This window comes from Galeopterus variegatus, unplaced genomic scaffold, assembly GCF_000696425.1.
Source record: "Galeopterus variegatus unplaced genomic scaffold, G_variegatus-3.0.2 Scaffold6784, whole genome shotgun sequence".
NCBI lineage: Eukaryota > Metazoa > Chordata > Mammalia > Dermoptera > Cynocephalidae > Galeopterus > Galeopterus variegatus.
Window position 1 is genome coordinate 34,793 of NW_007732895.1, and position 15,370 is coordinate 50,162.

The window sequence follows — 15,370 nt, forward strand, 5'->3', positions numbered from 1 at the left end:
AAAAAAAAAAAAAAAAAAAAAAAAAAAAAAGAATCATGTTCATGTTTTTAATTAAAAAGCGATAATATAGGGCCGAGCCCATGGCACACTCGGGAGAGTGCGGCGCTGGGAGCGCAGCAACGCTCCCGCCGCGGGTTCAGATCCTATATAGGGATGACCGGTGTGCTCACAGGTGCGGCAGGTCTCAAAAAGGACTAAATAAATAAATAAATAAAATGTTTCAAACTTTCCCCGGTCTTAAAAAAAAAAAAAACGTGATAATATATGCAATTTTGCAGTATACTTTTTAACAATCACACATGTATATTTTCCATGTCAGTAAAATAAAATGTTCCTCATACTTTGAAATAGCTTTATAGTTTCTTATTGTATTGATATACCATAATTTAACTCTTTCTCTATTAATAGACATTTAAGTTGTTTCTGCCCCCCCCCCTTTTTTTGCTACTACCCAATATGTTTCACTGAATATCCTCTTATGTGAATTTATTAATAGTATAAATTCTGGACATTTGGCTAACCCAAAGGATGTGCACATTTAATATTGTTAACTTGTCCTCCCGAAAGATTGTTTCAGTTTACAACCCCAGAGTATGTCTGGCTCTAATTTTTTTTTTTTTTCCTGGTGCCTTAGAATTTCCACACTGATTAGTCAACAGTGGAAAATTTGAAGAGATGCAAGCAGGAAAAAGAAATTAAACCAGGTGGGTAGTCATGCTGTTCATACCCCTCTACCATAGCATCACAAACTTTTGCCTAATTACCTTTATTTCTGTTTGAAGAAAGAAAATACATAAGTTCCAGATGCAATTAGAGAGGAATTTTGGTCCCACGAAGAAAAGGAAGGATGGCTCTTTTCAGAAGTTATGTAACATCATGCTGCAATTTCAGTCATGTTTCCATTTATGCACAGTTTCTTTATAGCACAAGAAAGACAATTTGCCTCTGGTGGCTTAAGAGAGAATGGGTTTCTTCAGCCATATACTTAAGCAGATAGAATCATACACAGGAGCTATTAGTAACTTTGGGTATGATGCCAACATTTCTCTGCACCAAATGGTTGTTGTAAAACTATTTTCACAAAGACCAGCAGGGCACATTATGGGAATTTTCATTTTAATGCTGTGATAGAGGAGCAAAAGCAAGCAAAAAACAGCCCAAAGAGTTGGTCATGGCCTAGTAGTCTAGTGAGGAGGGGTAATGGAGGTCTCTTCCAGTTGGAAACAAATTGCCATTCACTGGGCATGAGTGGCCTACCTAGAAATATGGCCACCTTGGGTCAGCATTCATAGTTTTATGATATCTAAATGTTTCTGGCATAAGTTAATAATTTAAAATCCAAGGTAACATGATAATTGGCTTTTCTTCTAAAACACTACTGTTTATCTGCAAATTTGGTAAATTTCTTTGCATTGTCAAGTTGGGAGTACAGGGTTCATGGAAACGATCTTGCCTACTTAGGCATTCCTGAATGTAATTGTTAAGGATATCAGAATTGAAGGCCATATGTCAAGTTGGCTTACACCCACCTGGGTCTTTTCCATAGGTAGAATTTTCATAAGGGTGCTAAAGAGCCTAGAGACATAATCTTCTCTCTGAAGAGCTTGCTGAATCTATTGTGCTTCTGTCTATAAACTAGGGACTACATGAACAATGGAAGCTGCATGAGGAGGGAGAAAGTCTAGTTATTTTCTCTGTCTCCAGCACCACATGGGGAACAGTGCAGTTGTGTCTGGTGCAGCTCAGTCTAGACTACTGCCTCTGCCAGGAAAAGTTCTTTTCATTTGTATATTTATTCAGCGAGTATTTATGGAGTATGTCCTATGAACTGGACACTGAATACCAGAGCAGAGTGGCAGGCATAGTCCTTGCCCTCAGGAAGCTTGTGGATCTGGTTGTCAATAGACAAGTAACAGTTGTCTGCAATAAGTGCAGAGGGCTGGTGGGTCGAGGCTACTGAGGTTTGAAAGGTGTGCAGGAGATGACCTGGAGAAAAGTGAGCAAGAGGAGGCTATGGGCTTAGGGAGCTGCCTGGAGGCTGGAGAGGGCGCGGTGCTCCTGAGGACCTGAAAGGATTTCTGGGGCTGCACACAATGGGGAGGAGGAGCTGTGGCTGGAATTGAGTCTGGAGGTGGCCATGAAAGAGTCTGGGCTTTATCCACATGTTCTGAGTGGAAATCACTGGAGGGTTTTTAAGCAGGGGAGAAGTATGAGTCAGGCTTAAGAAGGAGACCTTCTAACTCCATTTTGGAGAATGGACCACATGGAATTTGTGTTCTCCCTGGTCTACTCTCATCACCTCTCTTCTCAGTGCTTGTGCTGCTCCTCTCCTTGGACCTTCAAGAGGACAGAGCCTGGAGCCTGAGAGCAGCTAGTCTCTTTGGAGAGGAAAGAAGAGGTGGTGGTGGGTGGGTAGAGACATCCAGTGTAAAGCAAAGAGCACAAGTGACCTTAAACAAGTCACTTTACACCTGTGAGCATCAGCATTCTTATCTCACCATGGAAATTTTACGTGCCCAGTTGGGGCTTCCAGAGAAATCTCTCTGCTTTGTTTGCCATGTAATGATTTGTTGAAATCCTCAAGAGGATACTGGGACTCCTGTAGCAGCAGCTTCTCCCCTGTGATAAGGGCGAGAAGGAAGCCTTATCCTTGGGGTCAGTCTTACAGATCTCTCGCCCTACAGCCCATAATAGTCAGCCTACAGAGGGGAGGAACCAATCACTGACTGGAAGCCAGGTATGTGTTTGGGCACATGCACAGACAAAAGAATACCTGGGCAAAGCTTCTGCAGCTACTGTTTTTTTAAACCATGTGCCAAGCATTACAGTAAACACCTACATTCTTCTTAACCTCATTTAGTTTAATGTTATGAAGTAGTACATATGTATTATCCTCATTTTATAGATGAGAAAACTGATGCTCAAAGAGATGAAACTACTTACCCAATTAGGAAGAAGTTTAAGAGCCGGAGTCTAGAGCCCACGCTCTGACCACTGTGCATAGAGCTTGCCATTCTGCTGGTGCTTCTTTTGCAGACCTTTCAGACAGTGCCAAGGCAACAGAAACATCAAGGGACAGCTCCTCTATTTTCTTAATATACCTCGAAAATTCTGTTCATAGCTCTCAGACAACTAAAACATGATCTGGAACTTAATCCTGGAATGAGTATGTCTATTCAGTATTTCCCCTTAGTCAGTCCTTTTCTCTAAGTGCATTAAACAGGGCAGCTACCTTCCCACCATGTGGGCAAACTGCTTGGCAGCAAGGAGTGTGCCTGCTCTTCTCCCAAGTTATTTTCCTTCTTACCTCAGCAAGGAAGGCAGGCCACACATGCAGGGGAAGCACTTCCTTTCACAAGAGGCTGCCACCTGCTCTGATCTGGCACAGATGCTGAAGGTGCTCCCCATCTCCTGGTTATGAGGAAAACTCCTTCGAGAGGATCCAGTGAAGCAAGTGGAGAGAGTAGAAGGTGAGAATCCTGCCTGGCCTAACAACATCTCTAAGGCTCAGGTCTGAGCTGTGCCCATGCCAGGCCATTTAAAGAATCTGTCCAGTAGAGTCAATATTGTCAAAATGTCCATACTACCCAAAGTGATCTACAGTTTTAATGCAATCCCTATCAAAATTCCAATGGCATATTTTACAGAAATAGAAAAAACAATCTTAAAATTCGTATGGAACCATAAGACTCTAAATAACTAAAGCAGTCTTGAGCAAGAAGAGCAAAAAGATGGAGGAGGCATCATACCACCTGGTTTCAAATTATATTGTAAAGCTATATTAATAAAATCAGTATGGTGCTGGCATAAAAACAGACATATAGATCAATGGGACACAGTAGAAAGCCCAGAAATAAACCCGTGCATGTACGCTTAACTATATTTGACAAGGGTGCCAAGAATACACAATGGGAAAAAGATAGTCTCTTCAATAAATAGGAAAACTGGATATCCACATGCAAAATAAATGAAATTGGATATATATCTTACTCCATACACAAAAATCAACTGAAAATGAATTAAAGATTTAAATGTAAGACCTGGAACTGTAAAACTCGAAAACATACAGGAAAAGCTCCATGACATTGATCTTGGCACTGACTTTTTGGATATGACACCAAAAGCACAGGCAGTAAAAGCAAAATAAAACAAGTGAGACTACATCAAACTAAAAAGTTTCTCCACAGCAGAGAAATAATGAGCAAAATGAAAAGGCAGCCCAAACAATGGGAGAAAATGTTTGCCAGCCATATATTCAAGAAGGACTTAATACCTAAAATATATAGAAACTCATACAATTTATTAGCAAAAAAAAAAAAAAAAGCAGGTAACCTGATTAAAAAATGGCAAAGACTATGAACAGATATTTTTCCAAGAAAGTCATACAAATGGCCAACAGGTTTATGAAAAAGTGTTCAACATCACTAGTCATCAGAGAAATTCAAATGAAAACCACAGTGAGATAACCCCTTACACCTATTAAAATAGCTATTATAAAAAAGTCAAAAAATATGTATTGGCAAGAATGTAGAGAATGGGAACCTTATACATTGTTGGTGGGAACGTAAATTGGTATAGCCATTATGTAAAACAGTATGGAGGTTCCTCAAAAATTACAAATAGAACTACCGTGTGATCCAGCAATCCCACTTCTGAGTATATATTCAAAGGAAATAAAATCACTATCCTGAAGAGATATCTGCACTCCCATGTTCATTGCAGCATTATTCACAATAGTGAAGATATGGAAACAACAACCTTTTCGTTAATTGATGAATGAATGTATAAGGAAAATGTGAGAGAGAGATATACACACAGGGCTGTGTCCACTCCCATGTTCATTGCAGCATTATTCACAATAGTGAAGATATGGAAACAACAACCTTTTTGTTAATTGATGAATGAATGTATAAGGAAAATGTGAGAGAGAGATATACACACAGGGCTGTGTGTGTATGTGTATGCGAGGGTACTTCCAAAAGTTCATGAAAAGATTCATCTTTTAATTCTATGTTTTCACACACAATGGAATATTATTCAGCCTTAAAAAAGGAAATCCTGCTATTTGCAACAAGACGTATGAATCTGAAAGACATTATGCTGAGTGAAATAAGCAAGGTACAGAAAGACAATAGTGCATGATCTCACATATATGTGGAATCTTAAAAAAGTCAAATTCATAGAAACAAAGAGTAAGAGTGTAGTTACCAGGGATCAAGGAATTGGGGAAATGGGGAGATGTTGGTCACAAGGTACAAACTTGCAATTAATTATAAGATGAATAAATTCTGGAGACCTAACGTATAGCATGGTAAATATAGTTGATAATAATGTATTATATATTTGAAATTTGCTAAGAGAGTTGATCTTCAGTATTTTCACCACACACACAAAAAGGCAACTATGTAAGGTGATGGATAGGTTAATTAGCTTAATTGTGGTAATCATTTCACAGTGTTCACATATATCAAAACATCACGTTGTAGATCTTGAATATATACAATTTTAATTCATCAATAATACCTCAGTAAGTCTGAAAAAAAAAAAAAAAAAAAAAAAAAAAAAAAAAAAAAAAAAAAAAAAAAAAAAAAAAAAAAAAAAAAAAAAAAATCTGCCCAGTTCACTGGAAGCCATCACTCAAACCTTGAGCTGTTGTATCAGCCCAAGTAATATGGTTTTTAACATATAAATGAGTGGTCTTGTGCCAAGCACTGGGCTAAACTTTTACATCCAGTGTCTACTTAAGTAGCTCCTATTATCCATGTTTTACTGAGGAGGATACTGAAGCTCTTCGAAATTATATCATTTGGCCAATATACAGAAGTTAGAAAATGGCAAAGCCAAGATTTCATTCCAGCTTTTTTTTTTTAGCTTCACATCTTTTATTTTTTCAACTACACTTAAACTACTTCTTGAATTTTAGCTTCACTTTTCCAATAATAGCTCACATTTTACTGAGCATTTCATCATCTGAGCCAGGCATTATATATTCATTATTTCTAATCCTAATGTAACCTTGCAAGGAAAGTTTTATTGTCCCCATTTCACAGATGAAGAGCTTCAGAGAGGTTAGGAGTCTTGCCTAAGCCATGAAGCTGGGATTTGAACCCAAGTCACGTCTGAGAATAGATGGAGCTCTCAACTATCATCCTGTACTCACCCCTTTCTTACCTCTTCAGGTTTTTAGGAAGAAAGGACTCAAAAAAATTACCCATATATTGTCTTTAATCTCACTACAACCCTAAGAGTTGGGGATTGGTATTTCTGTTTTACAAATGAAGAAACTGAGGCTCAGAGATGTTAGATGATTCGTTCAGCATCACACAGCTAATGGTGGAGCCACGATTCAAAGTGTGTGATCCATAGTTGACCAGCCTTCCCCATCACCACTCCTCCTACCTCTTTCAAAGTTTCAAAGATGAAATTCTTTGCAATTGGGTCAGAATCTCCAGCCTTTATTTCTCTCTCCAAGTCCTAGTCCCAGAAAAGTCCCACAAATTTGGGGGATTTTCAGCTCTTTGAATTTCTTCTTATGGCCTTCCCTGTCTCCGGCACCTCTCCTAAGACTCCTCTTCTCTGTTGGCAGAGCAGTGATCTCATCTGGAGAGATGCCGCCTTGAGATTGGAACTCCCTGGCTGCTTATCAGCAAGGCTTCTGGGCCTTGTACTACAGTAGCTTCCCCGAGCCACCAGGCCTATGTGCTGTTCTGACTGAGGGCCCCTGGGAATCCCCTGGATGCAGATGTTTGCCATGGCTAGGACACAGCAGCCAGCTCCCAGGACTGTTTTTCTGGCTAAGGCCGGTTTAAGATAACAAGCCTCCAAATGGCCTTCTGTTCCAACTGCTGTGGGAGCATTGAGGTCCAGAGCCTCCAAACCATAAGAATGCTGGGGTTATGTGAAGTCTAGAGCTGGAGTTTTTAACCAGGGGTTTATGGGTAGGGGTTAGTGAGTTAAGAGCCCTCTGTAATGTGTGTGCGTGCACACGCGTGCGCTCATATATATATATATATATATATATATATATATATATACACACACGTACATAAATATGTATGTACACTTTTCTGAGCAAAGTTACCATAGCTTTCCTCAGATTCTCAAATGCATCTGTGTCTTTTGAAGTATAAAAACCACTCATCTAGAGAGAACCCAAAGTGTTGTAAGCTACTGTGTCCCCTTGGGCACCAGCCTCCCAAATGCCAGGATCTTAGGAGACCACAGCAAGCCTTTAGGTGTTTCTGTTTAGGGGTGATCTGTGATAAATTAGCAAATATTGCTGAAGTTCACAGCTGTCCCATGGGATATCCCAAAGTCCAGTCATGAAATTGTACCATTCAGCCCATTTTATCTCACTGAACACACACCAAGTGCACTGAACACCAAAGAGTTTTCTGGTTTCTGAGTCCATAGTGCAGAGGGGCTGCTATAGGCAGATACACGGACGACAGTGAGAATAGTGTCGAGAGCTAAAATCTAGTCTAACTTACCACTACAAGAACAGCATTAAATGCTTAATACATGTTATCTTATTTAATCCTCCCAACACCCCAGTGAGGCTAATACTATTATTTTACATATGGAGAAACAGGCACGGAGAGCTTGATTAACTTGTCAGAGAACACATAGCCATTAAGTCAGTGAGTGGTGTATGAATAAAGCACGTGAGCTTAGCCACCAAGCTTTAAGATGAAAGTAAAGGGTTCTTTTATAAAAAAAAAAAATAAAGAAAGCAAGAAAAATATGGGGCAGTTCCATGCAGGGCAGACACCCTTGTATATTGTGATACTTGAGAACATTGCTGTGTTACAGCTGATATGAACACTATATTCATAGTGATCTTAAATCATGAAGAAAAGATTAGTGGGTAATACACTAATTTGTTAGTGCAATATATGAGGAGAATTCCTCTCTATTATAATTCAGATAAGGGTTTTTTAAAACAGATTTATTGACACAATTCACATACCATGCAGTTCACCCATTCAAAGTGTACAACTCAATGGCCTTCAGTATATTCAGAGTTATACAACTATAACCACAATCAATTTTAGAACATTACCCAGAAAGAAACCCCACATCCTTTAGCCATCACCCTCCTAACCCTCCACCCGCCCAGTCCTAGGCAACTACTAATCTACTTTCTGTCTCCCCCCCCGTAAGATTTTGATACTTCAAAGAGGCACAATTGGAGAATCTTGATGCTCTGAAGTGTGTCACTCCCTGAGGGATACTTAGACAAATGCAACTTGACTCTAATGCATTTTATAAATGGCTTTATTAGCTAAGAAGCTACAAGCATGTCTCTGATAGGCCTGAATTTGGGGTTAACATAGGCAGGAGGCAAGCTTTTTTCTGAGTAATTTCGACTTGTCAGCGTCTCCTGTCAAGCAGGCTCTTCTCAGTGAGCGACTGTAGAATGATGATGGTTTCATAGGACCTCTTTTCTCATTGGAATCAGAACCAGTGGTAGTTCAGCACAGGATCTTCTTTCTGTCATCCGAATCCCTGGCTGTTTTTGCTCTCTGTCTTTCTGTAGTTGTCAATGTGAAGGTCATTCGAGGAGATACTGTCACTCTTTGAGTTTCAGGAGACAGCAGGCAGAAGATCCTGTCATGTATCCAGTGCAGGGCATATAACTGTGTTCGCTTAACTGTTTCATGTTAGCAGATCCATCGTACGTTTCTCTTGACTCATTAATTCATTCATTATTTAGAAAACATTTATTAGAAACTATGCACCAGGCACAGTGTTAGGTGCTCAGTGAATCACTCTGAAAGCTTGTCATCTCAGTTATTAAAGCGTGTGGCCTTATTTGACCCAGGTGAGGATAGCCATTTGAGCTGAGAGAAGCCAGAGAGGCAGAGAGTTTAGTAATAGGAGAGTTCTCTGATGTGGATGGAGCAGATGCAATATCATCCATATCGGGGCATCATCACCAGAATGCACCATCCTAAAGAATGTGCATTGAATCAGGAATGAGGAAACACAGATTTAGGTCCTACTTCAGTCATTAACTGATTGGAGGACCTTGGGTAACCTATACCACTTTTCTGAGCCCTTGGCTCTTCATTTTGAGGATTAAAAAATGCAGTGCCTCTATAGGTGCATTCGGGGTCATTGCTGAAAACAAATACATGCTTAGTACATGTTGGAAGAATGATTGAAGGAATGAAGAAACATTCTGTAATTCTCAATGCTAGAGCATATCTCTAGCAAGTTAGATGACTAGGTGGAGACAGGCGGGTGTAAATGAAGACAAAGGAGAACATCTCTTTCTTCTCCTAGAAATTATTAGTCCAGTTTTGTGTTGCTATAACAGAATACCTGAGATTGGGTAATTTACAAAGAAAAAGAGTTCATTTGGCTCACAATTCTGGGACAGCTGCATCTGGTGCGGGCACCTAAGGCTGCTTCTACTCAGGGTGGAAAATGGCAGGGCCAGCAAGTGCAAGGAGATCACATGGCGAGAGGTGGGGAGAGAGAGAGAGACAGAGAGAGGGCAGGAGAGAGAAGGAGAAAGAGAGGGAGGGAGGGAAGGAGGAGATGCCAGGGTCCTTTAAACAATGAGCTCTAACAGAACTAATAGAAGAACTCGTTCACCATCTGCCCCCCCAACATTAATCTATTCATGAGGAATCCACCCTCCGTAACCCAAACAGCTCCCAATACTGCCACATTGGGGATCAGATTTCAACGTGAGCTTTGGGAGGGCAACATATCCAAACTGTATCAGTCCCCTTCTGCCACTTCATCCCCTTTAAGCTCACCCTAGGGCTTCCATATCCTCTGATTCCTTGAGCCAAAGAGAGGCACTACCTTTTAGGCCTTGGGCCTAGGAACCAGCGAGTCCTGGGTTTGAATCCAGGCTTCAGTACTCCTATGAGTAAAAGGCATCTAATTATAGGGCTACTGTGAAGCTTAAATAAGATGATACATGGAAAGCATTTTTAGTCATGTTTGAGCATAGTATATACACCCCATATTAAATAGTAGCCATTTTATTAAATTTTAAATAACAGTTTTAATTTTAAATTGATTTTTATTTTATTTGACTGTTACCATTGTTGTTAATTCAGTAAGAAACCAGGACTCAGATTTTTTTTAATTGAATCATAATTGATTATACATATTTTGGGGGTTCAACATTGACATATGTTGATCAAATCAATGTTATTAGTATATACATTATTACAAATCATAGTTATTCTATATGCCCCTTATCCAATCTCTCCCCACCCTCCGCTCCCTCCCTGGTCCCATCAGATGGTTATTTTAATCACTGGCTTCAGGGTGCATATGATCTTAAGTTCTTATTTTGTTGGTTGGTTGGTTGGTTTATTAATTCATTCATATGCATGTATCTATTGAGTATTTCCTATGTGTCAGGAACTGTGCTGTATGCTGGGGATATAGGGACAAACAAGAAAGTCAGGATACCTACCCCTTGAAACCAGTCGGGAAGACACATAGTGACAAATGTATCAGCACCTGCATTGCACCTGGCTCACAGGAGACTGCAATATGTATTTGTTGAATAACTGACTGTTTAATGAATTACAAGTGCAGTGATTACTAGGAAGGAGAAGTCAAGGTGCTGCAGGTGGCAAATGGGGAGACCCTATCTCTTTTGGTGGGTCAGGGAAGGGGAAGAGACACTCAGGCTCAGAGGTCTCTGCCCCAGGCCACTGAGAGTTACACAGGACATGTGGGCTGGGGACTGGCAGTCCCATGAAGACTTGGTACCCGGTGGAAGGCTGGAATACTGAACCAAGGCTTGGGAATCTCATGTAAACTGTGTTAATGTGAGCCAAAGGTACAGGTGACATCTACACTGTGCTCAAGTAGTGATGGTGTCTGGCTTGTGAACATGTTGCTTTCCCAGGTTCCAAGAGAGGGCGTTGTTTAATTAGTATTTTCCTATGTGGTGGTTTCTGGATCCTGAATCCTTCTTCTGTCTGGAGGCAGGAAAAATGGAGAGAGAACTACCTTTCTTCTTCAGCTTGAGACAGGAGGGCCCCGATCCTTGCGGGCACTGCCTGGGGCACGCAGTGTCTGAGCCTTTGAGCCATGTGTGAAGAGAATCCCTCACCGCCTCCAAGGCTATGCTCACCATACACTAGGGAGAAGCCTCTGGAAATTAGCATGGAAGGGAAACAATACAGTGTTGAATTAGAAATGCCAGTGAAAGGATAAAATCCAAATCTGAGCAAAATTCAAAATCTGCTCTTGCCCTCTAAGACACTAGAAGTCCCCAGTCACAGTCAGTCTTCTTATTCTCTCCCTGCTCACTGCTCCCGAGCCCCACCACCTTCTTGTTAATCTTTCTGGAAGCCAGGCGGGCCCTGCATCTGGCATGCTACTCCTCACCTGGCACACTTAGCCCAGGTATTTGCCTGGCTCCTTCAGGTCTCTGCACCAGCATCACCTCAATCAGAGGGGCTCCCTTTCCTTTCTGTAGAAAATTTCATTCCCCTGTCTTGCACTGCTTTAGTTTTCTCCACAGCACTTCTGCCTTGTGGCAGTTACTCCGTGTTTGTTAGTATGAGTCACTCCACTGGAATGTGTGTACAGAATCTGTTTTGTTTATTGCTGAATCCTCAGTGCCTGATAAAACAATAAATGTAAAGGTAAAATATAAAGGAAGGGAGGGGTGTGAAGGAGTACCTTCCTTAAAATGAGTGACTGTCTATAACTGACCGTACTCCTGAGCCTCCACAATGCCGTGTACATCTTTTTGCCATAGCTCTTAACTACCAAGCTTTTTAAATGTTTTAAGAGATTTATATACAGGCATACCCTGTTTTATTGTGCTTCGCTTAATTGCACTTCACAGATGTTGTGTTTTTTACAAATTGGAGGTTTGTGGCAACCCTGTGTTGAGCAAGTCTGTCAGCACCTTTTTCCCAACAGCACGTGCTCACATCCTATCTCTGTGTTACGTTTTGCTAATTCTCACAATATTTCAAACTTTTTCCTTATCATCATATCTGTTATGGTGATCTGTGATCACCGATCTTTGATGTTACTATTGTAATTGTTTTGGGGCACCACAAATCGCACCCATGTAAGATGGCAAACTTCATCAATAAATGTGTGTGTTCTGAGTGTTCCACCATTTGGACGTTCCCTGTCTCTCTCCCTCTCCTTGGGCCTCCTTATTCCCTGAGACACAAGAATATTGAAATTAGGCCAATGAAAAACCCCATAATGGCCTCTAAGTATTCAAGTGAAAGGAAGAGTCACATGTATCTCACTCTAAATCAAAAGCTAGAAATAATTAAGCTCAGTGAGGAAGGCATGTCAAAAACCGACATAGGCCAAAAGCAAGTCCTCTTGTGCCAGTTAGCCAAGTTGTGAATGTGAAGGAAAATTTCTTAAAGGAAATTAAAAATGCTACTCCAGTGAGCGCACAAATGAGAAGGAAATGAAACAACCTTATTGCTGATCCGAAGAATGTTTTAGTGGTCTGCATAGAAGATCAAACCAGCCACAACATTCCCTTAAGCCAAAGCCTTATCCAGAGCAAAGCCCTAACTCTTCAATTCTGTGAAGGCTGAGAGATGTGAGGAAGCTGTAGAAGAAAAGTTGGAAGCTAGCAGAGGTTGGTTGACAGATTTAAGGAAAGAAGCCATCTTCATAACATAAAAGTGCAAGGTGAAGCAGGAAGTTATCCAGAAGATCAAGCTAAGATAGATAATTGATATAAAATACCAACATTAACTGAACAACATAAACCAACATAGACTAAACAACAGATTTTTAATGTAGATGAAATAGCCTTCTACTGAAAAAAGATGTTATCTAAGACTTTCATAGCTAGAGAGGAGAAGTCAATACCTGGCTTCAAAGCTTCAAAGGTCAGGCTCACTCTTTTGTCAGGGGCTAATGCAACTGGCGACTTTAAGTTGAAGCCAGTATTTATTTACTGTTCTGAAAATCCTAGGGCCCTTGAGAATTATGCTAAATCTACTTTGCCGGGACTCTATAAATGGTACGACAAAGCCTGATGACAGCACATGTGTTTACAGCATTGCTTACTGAATATTTTAAGCCCACTGTTGAGACCTACTGCTGAGGAAAAAAGATTCCTTTTAAAATGTCACTGCTCACTGACAATGCACCTAGTCACCCAAGAGCTCTGTGGAGATGTACAGGAGGTTAATGTTATTATGCCTGCTAACACATCCATTCTGCAGCCCATGAATTAAGGAGTAATTTCAATTTTCAAGTCATTATTTAAGAAATACATTTTGTAAGGGTATGGCTTCCATAGACAGTGATTCCTCTGATGGATCTGAGCAAAGTAAATTGAATCCTTCTGGAAAGGATTCACCATTCTAGATGCCATTAAGAACATTCATGATTCATGGGAGAAGGTCAAAATACCAACATTAACAAGAGTTTGGAAGAAGTTTATTCCATCCCTCATGGATGACTTTAAGGGGTTTAAAGAGAGAACTGGAATTAGAACTGGAGCCTGAAGATGGGACTGAACTGCTGTAATCTCATGATAAAACTTTAATGGATGACAAGTTGCTTCTTATGGATGAGCAAAGAAAGTGATTTTTGAGAACCTACTCCTGGTGAACATTTCGAAATGACAACAAAGGATTTAGAATACTACATAAACTTGGTTGATAAAGCAGCAGTAGGATTTGAGAGGATTGTCTCCAGTTTTGAAAGAAGTTCCACTGTGGGTAAAATGCTGTCAAACACAGGTGTTGATATTCAACTCTGCACCCCACGGATCTGTACAATCAACTATATTTCAATTTTTTTAAAATGCTGTCAAACAGCATCACATGCTACAGAGAAATCTTTTGTGAAAGGAAGAGTCAATCAATGTAGCCATCTTCATTATCTTATTTTAAGAAATTGCCACAGCCACCCCATCCTTCAGCAGCCACCACCCTGATCAGTTAGCAGCCATTGGCATGAGGCAAGATGGTCCAAGAGCGAAAAGATTACTACTCACTGAAGGCTCAGATGATTTATTAGCATTTTTGAGCAATAAATTATTTTTTAATTAAGGTATGTACACTTTTTTAGACATAAAGTTATTGCACACTTTAATAGAGTACAATATAGTGTAAACATAGCTTTTACATGCACTGGGAAGCCAAAAAATTTGTGTGACTCACTTTATTGCAATATTTGCTTAATTGCAGTGCTCTGGAACCGATCCCATAATATCTCCAAGGTATGCCTGTGCAGAAGTGGTCCCTAAATTCTCTCTCATCGTGTGTGCAGGCTATGATGCCCCTCCCATTAGTAACAGAGGGACCTGACGAGGGCAGTGATTATCAGCTAGAGAGCACATCCCCTGGCTCCCCACCTGTCATTATTAGAATCCCTGGGGGAAGTGAGGGGTATAGTTTGAAACTGTCTCCCAGTGATTCTGGTAATTCTGGTATGTCTGCCCCACCACCACTGGTTAAGAATTATGGGTTTGTGAGTTGATCTCCCTAACTAGACCATGAACTTCCCTCAGGGGCACAATGATGTCTTATTGTTTTTGTATCCATGGCGTCTTGTTTCAAGCCTGGTACATATTAAGTGATAAGTAAAATGTTGTTGAATAAATTAATATTTTAGAGATAATATCTTGCTTTTTTCATTCTCTACAGTGTTTTGGGGGGATGCTTTTTATAGAATTCTAGAGGAACTGGAGAGGAACCCCAGAACTGGAAGTAACATTAGAGATTGTTCTGGTTATCCATTGCTGCATAACATATCACCACAATACTTAGTGGTTTAAAACAACAGCTTATGGTTTCTGTGGGTCAGGAATTTGGGAACAGCTTGGCTGGGCAGTTCTGGCATGGATCTCTCATACAATTGCAGTTAGATAGTGACTGGAGCTGGAGCAGCTAGGGCCAGCACAGCTACAGGCTGTCCGGCTGCATCTCTCTCCATGTCATCTCAGGACCTCTCCGTGTGGTCACTTCACATGGCTAGTCTGGGCTTCCTCCATGTAGCTCAGAGCTCCAAAGTCAAGTGTCCTCAGAGAGATCCAGATCGAAGCTGTATAGTCCCTTCTAACCTCATCTTGGAAGTCACACAGCGTCGCTTATGTTGCATTCTATTTGTTAGAAGTTAGTCACAAAGACCAGCTCATTCAAGGGGATTCAAATTTGACTCCAACTCAAAGAATTTGCAGACATGTTTCAAAGCCACCACAGAGATGTTCTGTTTGCACCTTCATTCCACACTCGAGACCCCTGAGGTTTGAGAGGGGAACAACGTTGCTCAGAGGTGCCCAGCCTAGCATCAGCAGATCTAGAGCTCTGGACCTTTGGCAGGCCTGCTTGGAAGTGATCTCACTTTCCTTCCTGCCACTCCCTGCACAGTAGTATGGAGACTGCCA

General features: G+C 40.7%; 1 protein-coding gene across 3 annotated transcripts in view; it reads left to right on the forward strand.

Annotated features, from left to right (window-relative positions):
* The window catches only part of PKIG (protein kinase (cAMP-dependent, catalytic) inhibitor gamma), a 55,760-nt gene that overhangs the window by 20,662 nt on the left and 19,728 nt on the right, over positions 1–15,370 (forward strand). For 2 of the 3 annotated variants that reach the window (XM_008591246.1, XM_008591245.1), the window contains exon 2: positions 635–704. The exons of the other annotated variant lie outside the window; for it this stretch is intronic. The gene's annotated coding sequence lies outside the window, so the exon portion shown is untranslated. The remainder of the gene's footprint in view (positions 1–634; positions 705–15,370) is intronic. 3 annotated transcript variants of the gene reach the window in all.